The sequence below is a fragment of the Ambystoma mexicanum genome, chromosome 1q (assembly GCF_040938575.1).
Source record: "Ambystoma mexicanum isolate Mex_15411 chromosome 1q, UKY_AmexF1_1, whole genome shotgun sequence".
Taxonomy (NCBI): domain Eukaryota; kingdom Metazoa; phylum Chordata; class Amphibia; order Caudata; family Ambystomatidae; genus Ambystoma; species Ambystoma mexicanum.
In genome coordinates this window covers 1,483,833,081-1,483,854,917 of record NC_090922.1, presented here as the reverse complement: position 1 = coordinate 1,483,854,917, position 21,837 = coordinate 1,483,833,081, and the positions used below count along the sequence as shown (strand labels likewise).

Genomic DNA, 21,837 nt, shown 5'->3' with positions numbered 1-21,837 from the left:
TTTTATTGTTTTTGGATGGATTTTTCTTTGGCAGGAGAGCTTAGAACAAAAGGTGGAGAGGGAAATGAGGGAAGAGGCACCAAACACTAATATGGAGGGGCAGGTGGACGGGGAAAAATGTTGCGTGTGTGTTATTTCTAAGGTAGGGGGCAGTGTTTCTCATGCTCCTTGATTACAGCAGTGGTGGTGTCTCTTGGGGAGGAGGAATGGCATTAGCCGATTCCATTTTAAGATAAATAGCAGTTTTGCTAAAAGTATGTACTGTGTACTAGATTGTTAATGGATGAGTAGGAATAGGTGTTGGAGCTGTGCAAGGGAAATTTTGAAGTTGAAAGTTCCTAGACCAGTGGAAAGGAACAAGTTACTTACCTGTAACTGTTGTTCTCCAGCATGGGTCTGGCATGGATTCACATGCTCATGAATATTCCCCGTCGTCAGGCTGGGAATCCTCGGTAAAGAAAAAACCAGTATCAGTTTCGTTTCTGATCTGTCTTTCGTAGTAGTAACCAATCACTGGTCTCTGCGTCATGCTGACCACAGCCAATGACTGCCCTCTACCTAAGCACCGCCTCTGGCAGCCATCTTCAGATTTGGAAGCACGTGAAGTGGCAGTATGACCAAGTGAAGAGCCGCAGAGGGGTAGGCGGGAGGGTTCGCATGTGAATCCATGCCAGATCCATGCTGGAGAACAACAGTTACAGGTAAGTAACTTGTTCCTTCTCCAGCATGGGGTCTGGCATGGATTCACATGCTCATGAATAAAGAATACATAGCAGTACACACATGCACAACCACGGGAGGTGGCAAAGGCTCAACATTAAGCATTACCTCAAACTCAACATTAAGCATCTTACCTCCTCACCAGGCTCACCTCAGGCGAACAGGTTGCGCAGCACTGCTTGGCCGACCCTGGACTCCTCCCTGGAATCCCGATCGACGCAGGTGTGCGTCGACCTCCACGTAGCAGCCCTGCATATGTCCAGCAGGTGCACACCAGAAAGGAACGCCGTGGTAGCTGCGATCGCTCTGGTGGAATGGGCTCTCGGACGGCCAGGCAGCGGTCGGTTTGCCAACCGATGACAGTACATGATACAGCCGGAGAGCCATCTGGAAATGGAAGCCTTCGAGAGAGCCTTCCCCTGATTGACAGGTCCAAAGTTCACAAAGAGTTGCGACGTCTTCCGAAAACACTTCGTGCGGTCCACGTAGAACTTCAGCGCTCTAGCCACATCCAGCGAGTGCAAAGTCCTCTCAGCCGGCGACGAAGGCGACGGGAAGAACACAGGCAACACCAAGGGTTCGTTGAGATGGAAGTCCGACGGTACCTTGGGCATGAAGGAGGGGTGCGTCCTGAGCACTACCCTCGTGTCGTGAAAAGTCAAGTACGGGGCCTTGCAGGAAAGGGCCTGGATCTCTCCCACCCGTCGTGCGGAGGTGATGGCCACAAGAAACGCTGTTTTCCACGACAGAAACTTCAACGGGGCCGAGTGCAGAGGCTCGAACGGAGGTCCCATGAGCTTGGTCAGCACCACGTTGAGCTCCCACGCCGGGGCCGGAGCCTTCACCGGCGGGAACGATCTGAACAGTCCCTTCATAAACTCTTTCACCAGACGATGAGACCACAAGGACGTCCGCCCCGTGGTTCTGGTGTATCGGGAGATCGCAGCAAGATGAATCTTGATGGACGCGTGTGCCAGTCCAGCTTTGGCCAGCGTCAGCAGGTACGGCAGTACCTGGGGGGCCGTAATCCGTAGAGGGTTAATCTTCTGTGCGTGGCACCAGACAGAGAACCTCTTCCATTTGTGAGCATTTAAGAGTCGAGGACGCCCTGCCCTTTGCAAGAACCTCTCTGCAGTCGGCCGGTATGTCGTATCCTCCAAACTCTAGCGCTGCAGGAGCCAGGCCTGCAAGTCCAGCGATTTCGGATCGTGGTGGAGGATGGCGCCTCCTTCCCTGGAGAGTAGATCGGCGTCCACCGGCAGCTTGATTGGCGGGGACGTTGACAAGTCCAGAAGGTCCGGGAACCATATCTGCCTCGGCCACGCAGGTGCGACGAGGATCATCCTGCACCGTGACCTCTTGGGCTGGTTGACGAGCCGGATTAGCAGTGGCAAAGGAGGGAACGCGTAGAGGAACAGGCCCTCCCAGGGGAACGAGAAAGCATAGCCCATGCTCCTCGCCTGGGGAAACCTGCTGGCGAACCTCCGGCACTTGGAGTTCGTCGCCGTCGCGAACAGGTCGATCTGGGGTGTGCCCCACCGTCGGAAGAGGCGATCCACTAGATCCTGCCGTAGTTCCCACTCGTGGCACGAGCGCAGCTCCCTGCTGAGTGAGTCGGCGATGGTGTTTTTTATCCCTGCCAGATGAAACGGCACCAGAAACATCCTTTGGGCGACGGCCCAATGCCACAGGTCCTGCGCCTCCTTGGACAGTGCTGGGGACCTGGTTCCGCCCTGTTTCCTGATGTAAAACATGGTGGTGGTGTTGTCGGTGAAGATCCTCACCACCTTGCCTTTGAGGGACGGAAGGAAGGACCTGAGGGCCCAGAACACTGCACGGAGCTCCAGGACGTTGATATGGAGGGACTTCTCCGTCGGGAGCCAAAGGTCTCTCGCATGCAGATTTTCAGTGTGCGCTCCCCACCCTTCCAGGGAGGCATCCGGGGTCACCGTCTCCTGGTGGTCTGGGGTCCGGAAGTCCATGCCCGCCGTCAGATGCGCGCGGGTGCCCCACCACCGGACCTCTCGGTGAAAACTCTCGTCGAGTGTGATCCTCTCCTCGAAGCCGCCCGTCGTTTGGATCCAGCGCGCGTCCAGGAACTCCTGCAATGGGCGCATCCGGAGCCTGCACATGGGAATGAGGTAGATGCAAGAAGACATCATTCCGAGGAGGGACTTGATGGACCTCACCTTGGCCGCGTCGGAAGCCAACATCCGCTGTACCTTGCCCAGAATGGACCTGGTCCTTTCCTCCGACGGGGAGGCCAGAAGGGACACTGTGTCGAGCTTCGCTCCCAGAAACAGTGCGTTTTGCGCGGGTACCAGGTGGGACTTGGCGTAGTTCACGGAGAATCCCAGGTCCGTGAGAAGTTGGACGGTCCTTGCCGTGTGCTCCACGGCGAGCTCCCTCGTCTTGGCTCGGATGAGCCAGTCGTCCAGGTAGGGGTAGACGTGGATCCCCTCGCGGCGCAGCTGAGCCGCCACCGGTGCAAGGCACTTGGTGAATACCCTGGGTGCCGACCGTAGTCCGAAGGGGAGGGCTTTGAACTGGTAGTGACGCCCTTGGACCACAAACCTGAGGAATTTTCGGTGCCCCTTTAGGATGGGAATATGGAAGTAGGCATCCTCCAAATCCAACGACGACAGGAAGTCTCCTTCCTCCAGCTGACCCAGGACGTGCTGGAGGGTGACCATCCGGAACTTCTGCGCCTTGATGAACTTGTTCAGACGTCGCAGGTCTAGGATGGGGCGCCATCCTCCCGTCTTCTTCTTCACGAGGAAGTATCTCGAGTAAACTCCGGAGCCCCGAAGCCTCTTTGGGACGAGTTCGATGGCGCCCTTCCTGAGCATCTCCCTTACCTCCAGGAGAAGCTGAGGGACGTGAAGCTCTTTCCTGGCCACGGGTGGGGGACGCGCAGGCACCTTCTTTGAAACTCGAGCGCGTGGCCCCGGGCTAAGGTGTCCAGCACCCAACGGTCGGTGGAGATGGACTCCCACACGCTGACGAAGCTCGCCAGCCGGCCTCCCACCGGGGTGCTTCGGTGGGGTCCAACCCCACGGCCGGTTCAATCCTGTTTCGACGAGGCTTTGCCGCCTTGACCTCCTTGGCGACGACGGCGGGGTCCGCCAGACTTGCCTCGTCCTCTGTAGGCCTCCTGAGACGACGAGCGGGCCGCTTGACGGTAGGTGGAGAAACCGCCGCCGGAACCTTTGGAGGCGCCCTTGCCTCCGCTGCTCCGAAAGGGCGTCCGTCGTTGCTGCAGAACCCCAAGGGCCCGGGCCGTCTCAGTGTCCGCTTTAATGGCCTGAAGGGAGTCGTCCACTGTTTTCCCAAACAGGTTGTTCCCATCGAACGGCAGGTCCAGGACTCTGGTCTGTACGTCTTGACGGAAGTCCGTAGCCTTGAGCCATCCACGCCGCCTAAGGCACACGCCGTTGCCCAACTGGCGAAACCCAGTGTCGGCGATGTCCGTCGCAATAGTGATGGCGTGGTCCGACGCCACCTCATCTTCCTGTAGGATCTCCAGGGCATCCGCCCTCTTGTCGTCCGGTAGGAAGTCCAGCAGGGGAGCCAGTTTGTACCATAGCTCCCTGTCGTAGCGGGCCACGATAGCCAAGGCGTTGGCCGCTTTAATCGTCGTCGCTGCAGACGAGATGACCCTGCGTCCCATAGCGGTCAATTTCTTTCCCTCGCCGTCCGGTGGGGAAGTCGATGTGGAGGCCGCACCCCCCCCGCGCTTTCTTCCTGGCCGCCGCGGAGACGACGGAGTACGGGGTAGGCTGCGCCCGGAGGCACAGGGGGGCCGCGTCCGGGACCCGGTACTTCTTCTCGTACCGGTCTCTTCTAGCTGTCGTCGTGGAAGGGTTCTTGAGGAGGGCGAGGCCCTCATCCCAAATGTCGTCCAGTAGAGGCACCGCGAGGACCGTCTTCCTCTTGGCCTCGCGCCGTTGATAAAGGAATCCTTCCTTTTTCTTCTCCTCAGGGCAGAGTTGGAAAAGCTCGGATGCCCTGGCGATCATGGAGTGGAACGATCCAATCTCGTCGGGCGGAGAGCCCTGGTGGGAGGTGACGAGGGTAGATCCTCGTCGTATACCTCGTCGTCCGTGCCCGTCGCTGCCCTGTCAGTCCCCGTATCATCCCCTCGGGTGGACGGGGAGGAGGGCTGGACGGGGCGCGACGGCTGAAAAGGAGGTGGAGGGTGAATCCTTCTTTTCTTGGGCGGGGGAACACCAGAAGGTCCCGGTTCAGGATCCCCCGACGGGAGAGGTTCCTCCGTCGGCAACGGTAGTCTCGTCCTTATCTCTGAGCATAAGGACTGTATAGCCAACAAAATGGCTGCCGAGTTGTCTTGCGGCGCTGGCAGAGGGGAATCTGACGGGCGATCAGGGGCCCCGTCGGCACCCTCGACGATGTCGTCGTCACCCGCGTCGGGATCCATCCCGACGGGCCGGTCTTCTTCCACGCCAAGGCCGTGGCTTAAGACCTCGATCAGCTCCTCCTCCGAGGTTGAAGCCGAATCTACCACGACGCCCTGCCCCCCCTTTTTCTTCCCCGCCGGGGATTTCACGGGGGTCCTATCGATGGGCACAAAAGAGGACTCCCTCCGAGGTGGCAGGGAGACTCTGAGCCCCGAGGTCGCCACCACTGGTGTAGCCTCCACAGGCTGAGCCAGGGTCGCCGCGACAGTATCGATAGAGGGCTTGGCCGGATGGATTAAGGCCTTCACCACCTTAGGTGCGCTCACCGCCTTATCCTTGAGGGGGGGGACACTGCCTCGCTCCCCCTCCGATGGGGCCTTCGAGCTCGACCGGGGCCTCTCCAGGAGCTTTGCCGGGTGCTCGCCCTTCCTCTTACCCGACCCAGAGCGTTGGCTCGTGGCTGAAGGTGCCGGGGAGGGTGCGCCCTGCCTGGCGCCCGTAGAGCCCGACCGTTCGGCACTCCCGGTGCCAGCGGACTCGCGGTGCATGGCCTTGTGTTGGACCCCCGTCGCCGGGGCGTCCTCAAAGGTCTTAGAAGACCGCTCGGATTTCTTCCTCTTCTTCTCGCCTGATGGGCTCTTCCCTTCCAGCCAGTTGGCGAGACGTTGATGGCGGTCCTTCATGGTCCGCTCCGACATGTTGCCGCAAAACGCACAGTCCTTCTCCACGTGCGTCTTGTCCTCATGTAAGCAGTAGAGACAAAAGGAGTGTTCGTCCTCCTTAAAGACGTTCTGCAGCTGGCATCCAGGGCAGACCCTGAACAGCTTTCCGGGCGTCGAGCTTCCCTTCTCCTGGGCCATGTCCGGGCCTGAGAAGCTTCTGGAGTCCTCCAAAGCGTAGCTCGACGAAATCTTCACCCTTGAGGGGCGCAGACGAATCCAACACGGGTCCCCGTTGATCGGATGGAGAGTCGGTGGAGCTTGAGGCTCTTTTGACCGAAAAAAACGAAGTTTTTGAGCAAAAAACGTGAAAAAATGAGCATTAACGCTCGAGAGCAATAGCACGAGGATCCCAACACATGAACGTGCGGTAAAAATCTGAAGATGGCTGCCAGAGGCGGTGCTTAGGTAGAGGGCAGTCATTGGCTGTGGTCAGTATGACGCAGAGACCAGTGATTGGTTACTACTACGAAAGACAAATCGGAAACGAAACTGATACTGGTTTTTTCTTTACCGAGGATTCCCAGCCTGATGACGGGGAATATTCATGAGCATGTGAATCCGTGCCAGACCCCATGCTGGAGAAATGCAGTTCCTTACTGTCCCCGCAGCATATGGTCATGTGGCACTGTCTGGAAGGTCCGCAATGAAGTCAGATGTTCGTAGCCGTTATGGTTAAGTTGCTCTAATAAAAACCTATGAAAGTCAATGAAAACACTTTGTTAAGGGGACGTTATGGTCAAGCTGCACTAATAAAAACCTATGAAATTCAATGAAAACTTTGTTAAGGGGACGTTATGGTTAAGTTGCACTATAACATGAAATTCACTGAAAAAACAAACTTTGTTAAAGGGACGTTATGGTTAAGTTGGACTCATAAAAGCCTATGAAATTCAATGAAAAAATGTTGTTAAGGGGACGTTATGGTTAAGTTGCACTAATAAAAACCTATGAAATTCAATGAAAAAACTTTGTTAAGGTACCATTATGGTTACGTTTCGCTACTAAAAACCAAACTTTGTTAAAGGGACGTTATGGTTACAGGTAAAACCAAAAAAAACCTGAAATTCGCCAGTTATGGTAAGCTAAGCAACCATAACTCGCGCCACCACCGTGCACTGCTAAGAATAACACCCATGACATCAAAGATGACATCACAAATATCATTGATGACATCACATGTGCATTGAATTTTCATAGGAAGTCCCTAGAAGGGGTTGTGAATGTAATGTTGGTAAAAAAGTGTCAGGTGTCATCTGGAGATGTGTGATGAACTACATACTTGATTATGCAATGTATTGCTCCAAAGAACATTCCATTGCAGTGTTGTTTCTAGAACAGGAACCTACTTATACAGAAACATAGACATTGGCTGCAGCATACACCATAGAGATGTAATATTTCTAATTTTACCATGTTGGATAGTAAAACAGTGAATGCTTCTGTATCACACTTTTGCATACTGTGAAACATACTAAGTAGGTAATAATGCATCACTTACTTCATGCTTGTACTACTACACACAAAACATTAAGAGACCACAATGTATACAAATATGGGGTTTATACAGGGAGAGTAAAGTGAAGTAAACAAGAGGCAGTATCATGAGCCACTGCGTATAACCAACATGATTATCTTTACGCCTAGAAATGATTGCTGTGTTTCAGGCCTGCTTATTCCCCTATGTATGTGCATCATAAGATGCGATTGAATTCTAATGAAGTGGGTCGTCATCAGGAATGCACACGGGATGCTAGCCAATAGGGGATCCCAACACCTAACAATGCCTGTTGGTCATTTTATCCCATAACTGACGACAATAAATGAATAAATAAGGGATGCAGATGATTTCAGGAGCCTGCAATACTCGGAGCACCTGACCTGCTAACAGTTCACAGACGTGTGACTCACCTTCCTTCACAATCACGAGGGCGTCCTTTTCAATCACCTCATGTTGTGACCGCTCTAGCGGGTGGGCAGGCAAGGGGAGTGTGTGTGTCTGTGATACTTCTGCACTCCATCCCATCCTTTCCATTGACTCTACCGCATGCCCTCAATTCCCCTCCAGAACGATCACTCATTCCTGCCTAGAAACAAAACAACACCCACCAAAGTGCAGATCTGGTGTTTCGCTTCATTCTGCCCATCCCGATTAAGGTTTTACCATCAATCCCTTTCTCCCCAGGTTATCAGCAAAGAGAAAAACCAACACTAGGTGTAGCTACCATGTGCCTATTTAATTGACTTTTACAACTCCACTCCTACGCCCCCTATAGAAAAGTGCTGAGATCCACCATCCAGGTCCAATAGCGAATTACCAATTGAGTTTAATAGGACGGCATAGAGGAATGGATTAACATTACATACTATGTGTATTTATAGAGTGCACCGTGCCCCCTGCCACCCACACACACACACTGATGTATTTTGGTGTTCTAGACAGAAGGTAACAGATGTTAATTGTTACAAAACTCTGAGGCTCATTCTGTCAATCTTGGATGGAGGACTGGGTGGACCTGCAGGATTCAAACTAGTGACTAAGATATCACACAACCATGGCACTAGAGAATGCACTGGTCCACTGAGCCACAGACCTGGATGCTAAACCTGGATCTGGACACCAGTCTCAGGAAGAGGCAGTAATGGAGACAGGAGAGAAGGGGACATGAAGGGTCCAGGAACACAGGGTGGGAGACCGGCTATCTCAGAAGCATAGAACAACCTTTTCAGACAAAAACTACAGCCGTTATTTACCTTTTGGTGCCTGTGCTTCTTGCGTTTTGCAGAGTAGAATGACGCAAAATTGTGTTCAGATCTAGAAATGGAAGGCATTATTACGTTATTAAATACTACAAATGCAAGACATCCTAGAATGATATATAATCGAAAAAAATCCCAAGAGGAGCTTCCGTTCTCTCCCCATCCAGGAATGCACCCTCCATTACATACACAGAAGACAGGTTTATGAAGAACAAGCAGAGACAGCATAAATCACACTTGTCCAAAACAGATGATCACTTTCTCACTAAAAGAGGAGTGAATAGTCGCTGGTCTCTCACCCACAGCAAATGATTCCCCAATGATTCCTTAAGACATATTTCACATTTAAAAACGTAGCATTTGAGGTCCCAGGGAGATAAAAAGGAGCCCAACCACCCAGGGCAGTTACTAGACCAGTTGGTGCCCAGGGCGAAACACTACAATGCGATCCCTGCGCGCCACTCCCAAACTACACCCCACAGTTTAGTAACTCCTACCCAATATCAATAAATCACTGCTATACAAATGAAACCGGTTTTATTACATTGTGAGTCAAGAATTTAGCAAAAGTGCAAAATGCTAGTGTGGGAGTTTTATCAGTCAAAATGTGCCACTTTGAACTAGTAGTTTTGAACATTGTTGCTGAATAAATATCATTTAAATTGCACACTTTGCATTACATTTTATCAAGCACCCCACCCTCCACAAATGGGTACTATTCAAACAGCCTGCCGCAAAAGTAATGAATTGCATTTTGCAACTATGGTGCACTTTGTCATTGATATTTTATTTGTATTGCGCTCGTACACCAGTGTTTCAGAGCGTGGCAAGGGAGGGTGACAATGGAAAACCAAAACACCACCACTCATCATCCTATGTACATAAGGATGTACATAGGATGATGCACTGGTAGGATGATTACACTGCTTGTAACCTGTCCGATTTCGACTAACACTCAGCCGCCATATTAATAGTTGCGATAATAAAACACAACAAATCTGCCCTTCTGATAGTGACACCCCCTGCAATCACCCCATCAACCGCCAAAGACTGAACCTCCCCCACCTCCAGTCGCTTCACCACTACAGCAGGACTACCCACCACAACCACCTGCTCCTCCCACACCTTCTGAACTGCTGCAGCATAACTGATGTTATGGCTCAAGTTCATACTGACAACTTTACAGGCCTCCACCTGTGCAAAACACCCCCTAAAGGAAGCAACATGATCCCCACCACAATTGCAACACTTCAGTGTACATACCGAGACACTCCGTAATATCATGTGGACCACCACACTTGCCACTCCTCCTCTCCCTCCTACAAGATCGCGCCACGTGATCACACTCCTGACACTTATAGCACCAAAAAGGAGCTGGAACATAAGGACTCACCCAAAAATGCTGAAACCGCAAAAACACATGCTCCAGCACCTCACTACCCCTAAACCTAATAGCCACAGTTGTAGAAACTAGACCCCATTGGGATCTTTCCTACCCAAATGCCACACCTGCAAAAACCCCAACTCCTGCAAGGAACTCACAAAATCCTTGTCATGCACGCACAGAGGTACCCCATAAATCACCCCCTTACACACCACACCGCCCTGTTCTGACACGGAAACAGGATGTCTCCCAAGACATCCCAAATCCAACACCTTGTTCCTGGTCACCTTTCCCACACCCTTAACCAACAAATGCCCCCCACAGATTACCTGGACAGACTGCACAGCACCAATCCCTTTCCAGACCCACTCTGATACCACAAAAGGGCTAAACCCACTAAGATGCTGATCATTTTTTAAACAATTGAAGATATAATACACTTTGAAAATATTTGTGTTGTTTGTATTCACCTTGGATAGTAGGTAGATAAAGTATATCTGTTTGGTAACTGGGACTACAGGTTTGTTTCTCTTCCGGAAAAGAACATTCATTAATCATCTAAAGAAAGAGCATAGAGAAATGTTCCAAGATTGTTTTTTGTGTCCTAGAGATGAAGAGTATTTCTCTGATGGAAAATACATTGTTTGGTTATATATTGGTAAAATAACACAAAGGCTCTTTTAAGAGTCACCCAGAGAACCTTTTAAGTATATTGGAAAAGGGAAATACCTTTGATGCCTTTAAAAAAAAAATAGCTGCAGTTATGACAACAGACAATAAAACGTTGTTCCCTGTCAGACGTATTATAGCCGCGGGTACCACTAAGCCAATAAGACATTGGGCCTCATTATGACTGTTGCGGTAAGGGAACAACAGCACCGGTAGTGCTACCGGCGCCGTTGTTGCCATGCCGCAACATTACGCGTTTGCTCGTGGGTGCCACTCTTGACGCCTGGTCAGACCAGGCGTGCAGAGCGGCTCCCACGAGCAGACCAGGATGGTAGCAACGGTACCGTTATGAACGGTACCGTTGCTACCATCCTCCCCATTCCCATTGAGCCCTATGGGGGCTCAAATGGGAATGGGGACATACCGGATCCGGGTCCTGCGAAAGGGAAATTACCGGGCCCTCCAAGGTCGGAATGGCCCGGCAATACCCCTTTCGTGGGACCCGGAAACGGACCAGTGTTTGGGGGTAGCCATGCCCTTTTTAAGGGCATGGCTACCTCCAACCTTGTAATATGGCCGATTGTGTATTTGTGTAGCCGCGACTATGATTATCGCATTAGCCGCGGGTATAGCGATTACAATTTCTGTGCATTAATCATGTTGTTGCATTGATTTTACACTACACAATTTCACATGTGTTTCTAATTCTATGCCCTCATGTGTACCTTTGGGTTGTTTCAATTGATACACCTTGTCAATATGTCTTTTTGAATCTGTAAAAATTTGACAGGTAGCCACGACTACTGGCGGTCAACTCGATCCGTGGCTATGAACGCTCCAATTGTACATCATACTTTATTGCGGGCTTTGGTAGCCGCAGGCATGAACCCGTTGTTTTTTTCCTGCGGTTATATCTGACTGTATTTTGGTGCAGTGATCATGTTATATTATGGATCATTCAGCACAGATTTGTACATGTGTTTCTGTTTGGATGTTCTTACCTGAAGGCTAGTATGAGTTAATTTGATTTTGAAACCTTTGTGATATATGTGTTTTTCAGCATGTTTGAAAATGTACGTGTAACCGCATCTGTAGGTGGGTTTTAGTCATGTAACCAGGGTTGTAGACGTGGTGAGTAATTTGGAAAAATATGGAGGAACAATGTTTTTTCTTTCATATAGTTTGCAAATGTTGTATATAGTATTCTTTGGAAGGATTGTTTTGGGGTTTATGGATTGATATGTGTTGCAATAAAAATGTGTTGGACATTTTACTAGTTTGCTTTCTACAGTCCTCTTTTTGTGCTATTGGTTCATGAAAGCTATGAAAGTGGACTTTTCACATCTGGTTCCAGAACTGAGAGTGTGCACATGTCATGCTGTTAGCTGTTGTGAAGATCGTGATAGTGTTTTTTGTATATTTTATGGAAATTCTGAATTGTTGTATTTCTAAGATAAATTACCTATGTTTAGGTGTCTGATTTAGTCAAGTTTATAAGTATTGTTTGGCAGGTTAGGTTTTCCATATTTTACTTCAGTGTGATAGGAGAGTGATGGAGTCATATGACATGTTATGCTATGCTTATGTGTGACTAAAAATAGATTTACTAATAAAGGTTGTTTCTCATTGACATTGGAAGATGTGATATGAATGTGAGTGTAAAGGAAACCCTAGTGTGAACCAAGGAGTATAACTCTACCCTTGACCAATATTGTGGCTGTGCTTTGTAGTTGGATTTTAAGCTGTTTTTCTGTGACTGTATATTGTTGATTTTGTACTGTCTTCAAATAGTGGAAGTGTTTTAATGTGGCTTTAACAGTGAGAAGTGTGGCTTTAACAGTGAGAAGTGTCATGAGGCAGTGCACCGGGTGAATGTGAACGTGTGTGTCTTTTAGAAATAATAATTAACAACTTTATTTGGCAGTTTCACAATTCACTTGGAAATGTGCATTGGAAGGGCAGGATTCTATTTGAGTTCCATGCTATATAATGCAATATGTTGTTGCGCAACGCATTGACATAGGGAGATGTAAAATGAATGGGGGTGCAAAGTGGGTTGGGGAGACAGTATTATTGATGAGGTTTGTTAAGTTAGCTTTCTGGGGCTGCCAGGACACTTGAATATTCAAACTCTAGTGGAGTGGGGATGGGCGGTGAAGGGAGGACATACTGCTGATATCTTTTGTTAAGTAGTAGTGATTAGTTTGTAGGTGAAATGTAGGATAGTGGGTCAGGCTTTTGGACCTATGATCATGATGGCTGAATAGGCAAGGTGCTTGACTTTACATGTTATTTGATGAGGATGACTAAGAAGAACTGATGGGGGGTAGGAGAAGCATGGGTGTGACGGGGTACAGTTATGTGACTAGATGTATAGTTAATGCTGTGTGTGTGTGTGTGTGGAGTTGATGTTCAGTTCTTAAGGAGAGGCTTGTAAGGTGTGAACACTGGAGCTGGGTGGAGCGAGTAAGTGACAGTGCATTATCCTGCAGCTATTTTCTGTAAATATCTTTCTCATGAATTGAGGACACACTAGACATGCATGAATGGTTGGTTGGTTGGTTGGTTGGTTGGTTGGTTGGTTGGTTGGTACATCAAAGCAAAGATGTGTTAGAAATTATCATGCAAACCTCTTCATGAATTTGAATGTAGAAATGATGCAAATGTATATCATTGTTTTAAGTGACCATTTCTTCTCTTTAGATGTTGTTTGGGAATAGTAGCGAAGTTATTGTTAAAGTATGTGAGGTGTTACTGAAGAAATGTGCAGTGGTATGGGGGAAACAGTATTATTAATGAGGTTTGCAAGGCTAGATTTGTAGGGTTGCCCAGGTCACTTGGCCATGAAATCCCTAGCCAGAGTAGGGGTGGGCAGTGGAGGGAAGAAATACATGCTGATATGTTTTGTTGAGTATCAGTAGTAATAATTGGTTTGTAGGTGAAAGGCGGATAGTGGGTCAGGCCATTGGAGTATGATGCTTAACTAGGTGGAAACGGGTGAGGTGGTTCATTTTGCATGTTTTTTATGAGTTTGGCTAAGGAAGACAAATTAAGTGGGTCTTGGGAGAAGCAAGGGTGTGGCAAGGCACAGTCATGTGACTAGGAATATACCTAATGGTGTGGCCAACAGTTGTTAAGTAGAGTATTTTAAGGTGCAAAAACTGGAGCTGAGTGGAGGTACTAAGTGGCAGTGTGTTATGCTGGAGCTATATGGTCTTATCACATTACTTATGAATTAAAGACACACCAGAGATGAATGAATAGTTTGCTGTTATATGAAAGGAAAGATGTGTTACATATTATTGTGCAACACCTGTATGAACGTGAATGAACAAATGCTGGTAATTTTTGTCATGTTGTTTCCTGGAAGCATTTATTCTATGTAGAAGTTGTTTGGGATTGTACTCTGAAGTTATGTGTATAGTATGCAAGGTATTATGAAAGTCTTTTTGGTGTTTTAGGGAAGAAAATACTCCAGGTAAATGGTTTCTGAGAAATTATGAAGTAAAGTGAAGGTGAATTCATAGTGGCTAATTGGGAAGGGTTTGGTCATTTGTATTTCAGCTTTTGTGCAGTAATATATAAAATGTGTCTGAACATGTGTATATAGGTATGAAGTTGCAAATAACATAGTTTATGCATATATTTCTTTTAATATGTGTATGTTTTATTATGAATTGCTATGTTATGTAAGAAATGGGTACTGTGGCGTATACCATTAGGTCACTTTTCATTTAGGCTCATCATTCCAAAATGTACTGTTCCCAGCACAGATATATTACAACTTGGCAGACTTAATTCTTGGAAATGGTGTGGTTTCGAAGGGCAGGAATCTGTTTGGGTTTCATAGTATGTAATGCAATACGTTGTTACACAATGCAATGACACAGGAGATGTAAACTGAATGGGGGTGCATAGTGGGTTGGGGGAGACAGTATTGATGAGGTTTGCTAGGGTAGCTTTGTGGGGCTGGCCAGGGCACTTGGCCAGTGAAACCCTAGTCCAGTGGGAAGGGAGGACATACTGCTGATATCTTTTCTTGAGTAGTAGTAGTAGCGTGATCGGGTAGGCTCTGGAACTTCCTGAAGACCATCCTGTACTAGGTCCCACTGAACATCACTGTTGCTCACAAGGAGCGTGATGTTCTTGGCAATCCTCATGGAGTTGGCTGCAGAGGGGGTGACACTCTTACCAAGGGCATAATGTTTTTTGCAGTCCTCCTCTCGAGGGGATTCTGCTGAGGACAGTGGTACCCCTGCCCTTTTGTGAGTGCTCGTTACGACTAAGGAGTCTGGTGTGGTGTGACCCCTAATGTAGAGGGGGGCCAGAGGGGGCTGGACGAAACCATTTTTCCACACAGGGATTAACTGCCTGTGCAAGGGACGGAGACAGTAACAGTAAAGAAAGAGCCAGGCATCTTTTAATATAAATTAATAAGGCAATGGCTTGGCTAACCAGAGCCTTTTCCATGAGGATGTCCTCCACGAAGTCAGAGTCAGGGGCGACTTCGTGCGTAGCAATTTTAAAATGGTTGTCTGCTCTTTTTAAGAGGGAGTTGAAGAGAATTTGATCGTCAACTGGTGACGAACTCTCCGCAGAGAGTAGTGGGATCTAGACAGATGACGTCTGGGTCAGTGGTATGTGGTATGTGGTGGTGTGTGCCACGAGCTCTGGTCCTCCACCTGAACCCAGTCTGGGTCTTGATAGACTGGGTCCTGGTCATAATGGTTAACCCCATTTGGTAGAAACATCCTGGGTCGGGTCCTCGGGGTCATTCCCAAAGATATTATCGTGGTATCCCTGTGGTTCCTCCAAGAGGGACCTGGGCAATCAATCGAATTCCAAAATATATCCTCATACAATTTCCCACTGTCTTTTGTTTGGGTGATGGCTTCACCCCTGGATCCCGCTCGGCCAGACTCAGACCCTTCTTGACTTTTAACAGGATTCAACTCCCTTGGTTTCTCAGTGTGGACTTCACTGTGAGATTCACTTCCCTTTTTCTCACACTGCTTGTAGATCAAAGTCTTTCGATTGTACAGGGAGTATGCTTGACCCTCTGAATGACCATTTTGACCTATTTTGCTGGCCCTCCTACAGCCTTCTGGTACTTTTAGTTTCTCGAGTTAGAACCCAGGTGGTACCGCTTTCCCTCTGCTGGTGGTCTTCACTTAACACTTTTACAGTTCATTCAAAGGTCATCAGCTTTGGTTAAAAAACGTGCCACTTTGCGATTCTCACTCAACACAGCCTGGCTCTTATCGGTTCTCCCCTCAACTCACCGGCTGTGATGAACTGCCTGGCTTTTGGCTTCTCTGGAGTCAAGGGAGCTTCCCTCGCGCCTGCTTATCAGGATAGGCTTGCCCCGTGTACCGTTGACATCTGCTGCAGGACACTTGTGCAATTGTTTGTGGTCTTAGGCTCTCTTCAACAAAGGTTCTGCAGGCCTGGGACGAAAAGGGCATCCTGACCCATTTTAACTCCTTTACCCTACTACCCTTTATTTATTTAATGTGTGCATTGTTTTTCTGTATTATGATCCACTCTGAAATGTACCACTGTAATGTTTTAGATAGACTGACTGGATACTGTAATTTTGTGGATGGCTAAAAACCAACTTCAGCTTAACGCTTAAAAATAGGGGCGCGCCTTGTTTGGACCTAAACATCATGTTAAGGATGTCAAAGAATCGTTTGTTTCATGCATCCTAGGTGAACATATGTATTTTGCCTCCAAGATGAAGAACTGAGTTCTAGGGCTCAGGCGGTCTTCTATTCACAACGCATACCTTGTCAAGTGCTACCAATTATTCCTAATGAGGACCAGGCAATGGTGGTGTGTGCCCTAAGCAATGCCTACTTAGACTATGGTAATCGTCTTCTGATGGGAATCACTGCAAAACAAATGCACAGGCTTAAGAAAGCCCAAAATGCAGCCATCCGACTGATTGGCCGTCTAAAGAAAACAGATCAAGTTTCTTCCTCTGGCAGATCACTACACTGGCTAGCGGTAGAAGAGCGCATTACATTCAAGGTGGCATGTTTGATTTTTAAATGTCTGAATATTTTGGCTCTGGGGTATCTGAGAGTAAAGATCCACCATTAGTTACCACCTAAGTCCACTAGATCTAAAGATCAGCTGCTTCTAACCGTTCCTCGGATGGCATGTGTTACTAGAGGAGATAGGATTGCTGTATTCAGCCCTAGACTCTGGAACAGCTTGCCTATTAAGATTAGGACTAGCAGCAAGATCCACCATTACTGACCTCCCAAGTCCGTTAGATCTAAAGATCAGCGGCTTCTAACCGTTCCTCGGACGGCATGTGTTACTAGAGGAGATAGAAGGATTGCTGCATTTGGCCCTAGACTCTGGAACAGCTTGCCTATTAAGTTTAGGACTAGCAAGACACTTCACTAGTTTCGCAAGACCTTTAAGACTTTTCTTTTTATCGAAAGAATTACATTATCCATTCTGTGTCAGGAACACGATTATCCATATTCTTAGGCACTTGGTTCACTATGTTTGGTGGTTAGATCTGCACCTTTATACGGTTAAGGCTGTCCTGAGCATGTTACCCCAAATCAAAATAAAAAAAATCAATTGGTAGCTGATTTGTTCAGATTTATAATTCTTTATTCATGACTCGACATCATAATCTATAAATAGTTTTTCTAACACTAGAACCATTTCAAGTCTGAGAGGTGTGTAAGAGGTGTGTAAGAGGTTTCCCTTTTTATGATATGATATGATATGGCATTTATAACGTGCCTATACACAAGTTTTTTAAAGGCGGACGAGTCAAGGGAAGAGGAACAAAGGGAGGACAGACAGCGATCCTAATAGGCCAGGTGTCAATCAGATCGCGCAAGTGCATGGGAAGGGGGAGGTAATTGGGCCCGAGAACAGAGGGTGGCCAGGTAACCAGTGCAGATTCAGTTTCAGCCAGGAGGTGAGCAGGGGAGAGGAGGAGAAAAGGCAGAAGCAAAGAGGAAGGTAGTGAGGTGCTTCCGGAACTGGAGATGGTTCTCCTCAAGTTTCAGGGAGGCAGGGAGGCTGTTCCAGAGGGAGGCCCCAGCTGAAGAAAGAGATCTACCACCAACTCGTTGCTTGGAGAAGCAACTGACCCTAAGGGAGTTGAAGGCGGAAGATCTTATTTCTTATTCTGCCTATAGATCTTGTACATGTTTGACAAACTGTTTCATAGGGAGAGGGACATATCCCAAGCGACCACCCAGTGTCCTTGACTAGGTCTGAACTGGCACCACCCCACGACACCCAGAGGCGGTGCCCATCAGTGAAATAATCCCATTTTGGGTCCAGTCCTGGAGGCACGCGGGAGTGTTCCAATGTAGGTACACAAGCAGTCCCAGAGTTTGCAGTGTGTCATGTATTTGCAAGGCCGAAGGATTTGGCTCGGTCACGAAGCCATCAGCACCAAAGCCTTGGAAGGGTTAAATGTCTTCCATTCCTCCAGGTTGGAGGATTGGGTGGGAAACGTATAAGAGTTAACACTCTCGGGAATTTCTAGGAATGGCGACTCCTTTTCTTCAGTGCCAGTGTGAAGATCCACTCAGAAAGAGACCTTTTCTGGTGCTTCTTCTCTTTCTACCTTTCCCTGATCAGGGTAGCGTGTCAAGCTTCGAAACCTTGAACAAGACCGCGTGACTTCACCTTTAGCCTTGAAGACATAGGTGAAGATCTTCGCTCCATCCTCTAAACAATCCTATCCAGTATTTACTTGGACCACCTGGGCACTCAAAGATCTATACAGCCATCCAGCAGTACTCAGACAATACTCAGTTACACAGGAGAGTAAACAGCCCACAGGACATCAGTCGTCTCCGCGAATACATAGACATCAACCAATCCTGGATGTCGACTGCCTACCTCAAACTTAAACAACTTACCCATAAATTGTTCAATAATATGCATCTAGAAGGATGTGATCCACAACTTTTGGATTCAGCAAAATCGTTCTGCTTCACCATTGACAGCAGCCTGCGCTTCAAGAAACATAGCCAAGAAGGCACAAACGGCATGGCTCCAAATCTCCACCCTTTGCTAAATCAATCTCTTCAGCCCACCGCAGGCCCTTTTAGTCTCTCACATCGATGGAGGCAATGCCCTCCTGATGGGGCTCCCAGCTGCTCACTTGGCTCACCTAAAAGCAGTCCACTACGTTTTATTACGGGTGCACGTAAATTTGACCAAAAGACTCCGTCCTATGCAAACTACATTGCTACCTCTCCAGGCCAGGATACTGTTCAGGACTGCATCCATCATCTACAAAGCACGAGTAGAACATTAGCGTACCTGGTGGCTGAACTCCATATAGCTGGTGGTACACACTCAGGCAGCAAATCGACCAACCTGCTTGAATCACAACTCGTCTGCAAACAGAGTATACACAGACAATGCATCTCTTGTCACACACCCACTCTCTGGAACTCGATTCCAGTATCGGCTCGGAATGACCCTACGATTCTCCAAATTTGCAAATCTCTCAAAACGTGGCTTTTTCAACACCACCTGGCCAAAGACTAATCCCAATGGATGCACATAGCGATGCACAGACCTTACATGACAGTGCTGTTAAAAGATAGCAGCCCAAATGCTGGATACCCACACTCTATACATTGCTGAGCTGCTCTCGAGCTAGGTCCGTGCTTAAAACAATAAAATATGGTTCTTGAAGAGGCAAGGTAGAAGCCACAGGACAGCTGGTGTGGACGCTGGTGCTGGAGAGGTGGGGCAAATGGTAAACAGTAGGGAGGTTGTGTGTGCAGGTTTGGGAAAAAATATACCTGTGGTGCATCTCAAGGTTCCTGGCTTTCTCTCATGATTTTTAATATATATACCAAGACACTGCTTGATCTGCTTGACGGCATGAGGGTCAGCTATACCAACTAGCCAGATGAAACCCAGGTATTGTTGAATTGTCTGGTGACTACAGCCAGGTATCTATTCTGCCATCTGATATAGAGATATGTACTCTACTCAAAGAGACTCTTTAGGGGTATATGTAGGAGCATGTGCCCTTCCTCCTGACAGTCCCCCTCCCCACACTACACTACTTTTCCTCACTCCAAACCTTTCCTGAAGCCACCCCTTTAGGACACCCAAGCATTGTTTATTCCTTCTCCTTTAATCCTTTTCTTCTTGACTCAGAGATACAGGAATGCTTCCTATCTGGATAGATTTTCCCTCACTCGGTTTTCGCATACTGTATATACCTTATCCAACCTTATACATGCAGTCATCTCCTTCCTCCGTTTCCCTTTTATTTCCATGAACCGATAGTCTAACCTTAAAGTCAGGTGATCCAAATCAGTACAGGAATGGGGTTGCGGATCTACCAGAGACACCGCATCCTTCAGATAATCCTCAGTCCTTGGTAAAGCACTTGCCTTTTCACTGCTGGCCAATCTCCTTCCATTACTAACCCATTTAACTTTGTAACATGCATTATTAAATCTTTCAAACCTGTTCCTAAAGTCAACAATAAAGTCAAGCAGTGGACAGAGCCAAATGTTCCAAATGAAACCATAGCCACCTTTGTGTGTTCCGGAAACACCCTGGAATTAATCCCTGGAATTCTCTGCAAAACCTCTCAGGAACAACAAAGCCAGTTGATACATAAGGTTGCGTGGAAGTTGTGGAAACTTTCAGTGATCAAAACATCCCAAAGTAAGTTGTCATCCCAGTGTTATGGAGGTGGAATAAGGGGTACCTGAGAGTAGGCCCCAAATGAGGAGAGCTGGTATGGGCCCGAACTGGTATGGGGCAAAAGCAGAGGAGGGTCGGAAGTTTAGAAAGGAATACAAAGAGCACAACAATTCTAGAAAATGGTGAGAGTCCAACGGGCGCAACTGAAAGTTGGTCTGAAAGTTGGTCTGAAGAAGAAGGCCTGAAGTGGGGCACGGTGGGGGCTAACTGAAGTCAGAGATCTCATTAGAGGGTTCTCGAAAGGGTAAGTCTGAGACCACTGCAGAGAGCTCTGATGGGGGCAACACCTAAGAGGTTCGGGCGGGGGGGCACAACTGAATGTGATTCTGGGGGAGGAGTCAGATATGGTGGCTAATGGAGAGGAAGTATGATTAAGAGGGATCAGATACGAATATGAAGAGGCCTAATGATGCAGGGGGTAGAGGGCACATTTGGAAAGGGGTTTAGCCCTAGCACCCCACTGAAAACCCCAGGGTGGCTAATGCCTAGCCGCAACATTGTAGCCCTGGAGCATAAAATGAGCAATGAAAATCGGCTGGGATGAAGTGTGGTATGGAATGTGCCCCTGGCATCTGAGTTGCCTGCAGTGAGTGGCGCAAGGGATTTGGATAGTGGAATAGTGGGCACCAGTGCTACAGCCTTCCCCATCAGTTCCCCACTTACAGAGGGGTCGGAATTAACATTGCAAAAGCAAAAGCTAAAAGCAGCTCCTGGGTTTCCATCATAAACCATTGACCAGGAGCTATCAATGGGGAATGAGGAGCTAGATCTGCAAATCTAACATACACATACGATGCAAAACGTAACCTTTTGGCTTTTATGTATTACCTTTATGCTTTAAATGTTGTATAAATGTATAATAACGTGAATATATCAACTGTCCCAAACGCAGAGAGTTAAACATAGATGTTGTTTGTTCGGCATCAGTTGGCTTGGGGACCTAAAAGTAGCTCCCGTTAGCTGTCGGTATCAAGTTAATCTCTTGTAGGGTACATGCAGGAGATAAAAAGCTCCCAGCTCCCCTCGATTTGAAACCCTACAGTGTGTGCTTTTGCATCCATCCCTCAGTGCTCCTGCGCTGTGGCATTTGTAGTAGCCAACTCTCGCTATTGAGAGTAGGAGTGAAGATCCCAGGCATATTGGCCTCCCTCTTTACACCAGATTGCCTTCAATGCAGCAATCAAGTAGGTGCAAGAGGAGGGGTGTGCTGCCCACTGCCTATCAGCTTGATTTCCCCCTCCCCCTGCTCGTCAGCAGTATTTCTGGCAATCCTGCTGCAAGACCCTTAACTCCCCCAATCCCTATCTACCATTTATGTGGTGACAAGGTGTCGGGTGGAAGCCAGAGAGAGTAGTGAGCAGAGATCAGGTCAGAGAATGAAAGCAAGACTTCACATTTGGGATAAGGGAAGTCGCTCGGCTTTAAGTAGAGTCCATATGGT

At 48.1% G+C, this 21,837-nt stretch overlaps 1 protein-coding gene across 4 annotated transcripts in view; it reads right to left on the bottom strand.

Moving 5' to 3' along the window:
* LOC138550260 (zinc finger protein 268-like) overlaps positions 1 to 21,837 on the bottom strand; it is a 118,530-nt gene that overhangs the window by 46,237 nt on the left and 50,456 nt on the right. For 3 of the 4 annotated variants that reach the window (XM_069642397.1, XM_069642396.1, XM_069642399.1), the window contains exon 2: positions 8,612 to 8,672. The gene's annotated coding sequence lies outside the window, so the exon portion shown is untranslated. Of the gene's footprint in view, positions 1 to 8,611; positions 8,673 to 8,916; positions 8,944 to 21,837 lie in introns of those variants that run through there. The other variant, XM_069642398.1, reaches the window with a different exon arrangement.